The following is a 4,853-nucleotide window of genomic DNA, read 5'->3' as shown; positions in this document are numbered from 1 at the left end:
CCCCCCCCCCCCCCAAAATCCCAACCAAACAAAAACCAAAACCAAACCAAACCACCCCCAAAAACTGTACCTCTCCTTAAACGTCAGCTAAGGAAGTGGTAGGTGCCCTCCAGCAAATCAAGATTAGTGAAAACCAAAATGCATCTTGCAGAACTGGACTGAAAGGAACAAGCTGAAGGGTATGTGCTTGTGTGGTTTTTTCTTACTCGGGCGTATTGCAATGCAGAGCTCTGTAGGTACATTTTTCCACGTTCAACTGTTCGAGGTTTTGGAGCGTGAGTATAGAGTTGGAAAACTGTGAGACTATTTTTTTATATTAATGCTTGAGAAACTTCACTTTCCTAATACTTGAGAGAAACTATGGATATGCTTAGAAATAAATTGTCACCTGAGCAGTAATTTGAGAGGCCAACGAAATAATGTGACCTCCTTTTCTCTGTCTTGTTCACGAAACCCCCCTATGATGCCAGTCAGAAGGTTTTGAAGCTAATGAAAAATTACACACTATTCAGGCTTGGAAGGTCCCTGCATAGAGGTCAGTAACACACACGTAGCAAATTCTGCACCTCGCTCTTAAAATTTGTTAGGTATTTTTTCTATACACCATGTAGAGGCTGCTGCTCAATAAACCACCACCGTGGCAGATCCATAATGGGAGCAGTGGAAATTGCCAGCCTGAATGAGCCGGGTGTGTGTACTTTAAGCAGCTATGATTTTGTTTACAAAAAGCAAATACAGTTACTGCGTATGACAAACAAATCTGCAAGGGAAGTTTTTGCAGGAGAAAAGTGCTATGCTAGCATGCCTTTTAGATATACTGTCTCTATATTTAGTCTAAATTTCTTTATGGACAATGTTATGAGAGGTGTGAGCTTTATGAGTCTATTTAAATTTGCGTGAAGGGCTCATTCTGTACAAGTGCTTTAAAATTATCTGGCAGTGCCTGGGTAAAAATGCTTCTAAAGGGATTTTTTTTTCCCTTTGGTAGGTTTGTTTGGGGTTTTGTGAACTCTTAGGGTGTGCATTTGTTTGCACGTTTCATTCTGGTTTATTATCGACAAATTCTGAGCCCGACAGTTTTGTCTCCACCTGAGCTGAGAACACAGCTCCCTTCTGTGCAGCCTCTGCAGAGGAAGCTTTGTTTGCTCAGAAGTGTCACAAAGCTGGCCTGAGCCACTCATTGTTCGTGGGCTCTCATGAGGAGAGACCAGGCATGTGGGATGCCACCAGTGGCGTTGGTTTGGTGTCAGAAGTACTATTTGTCGGAGGATTTAAGTGTGTAGGGGTAGACAAGCAAGGAAGTTCTTTGGTGGCGAAATGTTGCCGTGATGGGGAGGGTTGCTTGGTTTGGCTTTGAGTTGTTTGCTCTAAACAAAGCTCCGCTGGTCTCTATAAACCATGGTGGAGGTTTCAGTGTAGAGATAAGAATAGTGCTAGCAGAAAAGCAAACAGGCTACCGTCTCCCCGGGTATTTGAGTGCATCCAGACTCCTAGCTTGGGGCTTGAATTCATCTTTGAGCCAGAACTTCCTGGCAGTTTGGACCATCCTCACGCTTGCTTGAGGGCTCAATATTGGAACAAGCCATTTCCCAGGAGAGGAAATGCTGAAGAGCTGGGAGGTGCACCTTGCTCCCTGAGTGTAATCTAACCAAGGAGCGTGCGAGACCCACAGGCAACCTGGGACACACCTGAGTGTGCCACGTGGCACGCTGAGCTCACAGTGGTGTGCGGGCTTGGCTAGCAAAGAGAGTAGAGATGCAGCCTTGCAAACCTCCACTCACCCTGATGGGAACTCAGTAGCAAAGTACCTCTGTGACTAAGCCACATGGGCTTCTCCAGGCCAGGCTGCACTTTCCTAACCTTTGCTATTCGTATAAATTGTAAAGGGAATGGGACTCTTGAGAATTTACTGATGGGTGAGAAACAGCAAGGTGTTTCAAGGTAAACAAAACAGACTTCAAGACCGGACTGTTCTGGCCAAGCTGCGTGGTAATCTCCTGCTAAGAGATTTTAAAAAGAAGCCGGCTTCTGGGTGCAGAACATAGAACACTGTCCTACTGTGTTATCAGGCCAGTAATTCTTCTAGCCTGGCATCTTGACAGTGGTTGGGATCTGATGTTTCGAAGTAAGCTTCTTCCCAACTCTGGGCTGCTTTCTGCCCTGCGGTGGAAGGGCATTGCATCCAGTTACACAATCACGATCCAAATTTCCACTCTTTAAGGATGTGATGCTCTCCAAACAACCCTTGGACATCTAATAACTTTCTGGAACATGTCCTCCTTTTCTTACAAGTTCTCTCAGCAGCCTTTGGCATAAGGTCCAAGTTTCCAATAAATTAGGGCAGCAATTTATTGCCATGAAAGTGAAAATGCTTCACAAAAATTGAAAGAAATCCAGGTGACAACTTTAAATGTTTGGTTTGTTCTTATCTTCTTCAAATATGGGAAATACTGGTCTGATATTATTTTAAGTCCACAGGTTTGGGGAGTGTCAGTAATTTTGTTCACGCTGAGTGTGAGTGACCTAGTACTGTATTTAATTTAAAAAATTATTTCCAGTACGCCTTGCTGGTTTTCTTCATAGAACTCTTTAAAGTCTTACTTAATTTTATTTGTTTTTCATTTAATGATGCTGAGAGTTAATTCTGATAAGTAAATTATAAACAGGACAAATAAAAGTGAGTGGATACCTGAAACAATAAGGTTTTATCCTGCAGATGTTTAAGGTGCCTTATATATCAAGCTGACACCTGTGAATGCTGGGCCATCTGAAAATCCGACCACCTACTAAGGGATTTTACGAGGCAAGGACACCTCCCTCTACTGATCTCAAGGAAAAATTCTGGGCTTTGTAGATGCAGATTTCATTACAGACACGTAGCCCTCCTCCTCTGAAGAGTGAAAAGGTTGAGCTGACGTGAGGATGGGATGTAAGTGCTGGAAATAGCAGCTCTGTGCCAAGTGATACAGTTCCTCGTTTGGTCTGCCATGTGCCGGTCTGACTGCCCTGGCCCTTGTCTGGATCCGGTTGACTGTTGGCAGAGGCTGAATGCTTCCTGAGAACAAATCACTTTATTGTTCATGGCTGCTCATGCACTGCCTTTTGGGAGCGTGGTTCATGTTGGTAGCAAGGAGCAGGACCATTAGCACCAAATGAATTCTTTGTCAAGCAGCATGTCTTGCTGAAATGTTTACCCTTTTCTCTAACTGCTTTCTCCCTGGATCACATTTGCAGGATCCTAATGGACTGGCTCCTATTAAGCAGATGACTTGGGTTTTTTGGTTTGTTTTTTTTTTGTCAACTTGGCAGATCGTGGCCTTCCATGATTTTCCACAAAACTGGCTCCTTTCTTTTCCCTCCTCTTCCAAGCGAGCAGCTGGGAACTGAAATGAGGCAGCTCTGGGACTGACGAAAAGAGTTCTGTTTCAATTAAGCCCCTTCCATCCTCAAGCCCTGTGGAAACTGGGCTGTTTGAAACAGCCAAAATTTCCATCCTGGCTAACGGTACCAAAAACTCCGTGCCAGGGAGCTCCTAGTCATGAGCCACCACCTCAGGGAGTGACCCACAGGCACCGTACAATGGCGGTTCTCAAGGGTCCCATCGCTCCCACCATGCCCCAGCAATGTCAGCCACCGCAGCCATCCCTGGCCTCTTTCTGCTTGGATCCAGGGATTGAGACTCTCCAGGGAGGCTGCACCAGTGTATCCACACCACGACTGGGGGCAAATCGTGGACTGTGAGCCAGCACAGCTGGTCCCATAGCTCATAGTCAACCTCAGTGCTGATGTGACATGGGCACACGAGCAGTTTGGTCCATAACTAAGGTTTTTAGGTGCTACCACAGTATGCAGTGACAGCAAGAAGAATTTGGCTTGCTTCTCCCAAAACTTGAAAATTGGTCTGGTGGAGTTTTCAGTCATACATGTGTGGAGCTGACCAGAAGATTAGTGTTGTCTTCTCACTCAAACTCAGGAACTGACCATTGCAGAGCATGGTTTCCCATTTGTGCAGAATGAGAGGTAAATAATTGACTTGTGATTCCTTTTCCACATAGATGAAAACTTTGAGTAGGTAAAGAGCTGTTTCCTCTGCCATATTTTAAAACCTCCATGTGCTTTGGGTAGGGGCAAGGAGAGAGCATCCTAAGACTGTGTTTCTAACCCTTGTTATCCTCACGACAGGCTTTTTAACCAAAACCAACCAGAGTGATCTTACACCTTTCTGTGACAATCACGCACTTGTGTCTGTAGAGTCCAACCTGAAAAAGAGATAGCCTTGCTGTAATCTCATTATTTTCGTTACTTGTTGCTAGAAATATGTCCTCTATTTCAAGCCAGTCCAGCTTCCCCCGAGGAGCTGTGAGGAGGCAGCTCATTTTCTACAAGCGCCCTCTCCCCACTGGCAGAAGGGGATGGTTTGACCCTTTGTGGAGAGCTGATAGTTTTGTTCAGGTGTCTGAAATGAGTTTCAGAAGGGACCTCAGCATATGCATAAAAATCTGGCCCTTTGTCCTGCGGCAGTGGCCTCTCTGAAGATCACCCGTGTAGTTTCCTGTCTCTGCTTCCTTCCCTCGCTCTTTTTGTTTTGGTTGTGGGGGGTAGTTTGCCTTATTTTTTCCTGCAGTGGGAATTATTCCATAGGGCTGGATTGTGTTCGTGCATTACAGAGGCAAAGGAGGCTTTGAAAGGTGCTTGTCCCAGGCTGGAGCTCTCTGAGAACTGGCTGGATGCTTGGTGCTTGCTGCCTGTAGCCCCTTTCCCCTCACCTGTACCACAGCCTCTTCCTGCAGCACAGACCTGATCCCGAAGGAGAGCTTTTCAGGTCTGGTTTTATGCAGGAATCTCCTTCCTTT

The sequence above is a fragment of the Calidris pugnax genome, unplaced genomic scaffold, assembly GCF_001431845.1.
Source record: "Calidris pugnax isolate Ruff unplaced genomic scaffold, ASM143184v1 scaffold111, whole genome shotgun sequence".
NCBI lineage: Eukaryota > Metazoa > Chordata > Aves > Charadriiformes > Scolopacidae > Calidris > Calidris pugnax.
The sequence above is the reverse complement of the archived record's forward strand: the minus strand, read 5'-3'. Positions refer to the sequence as shown.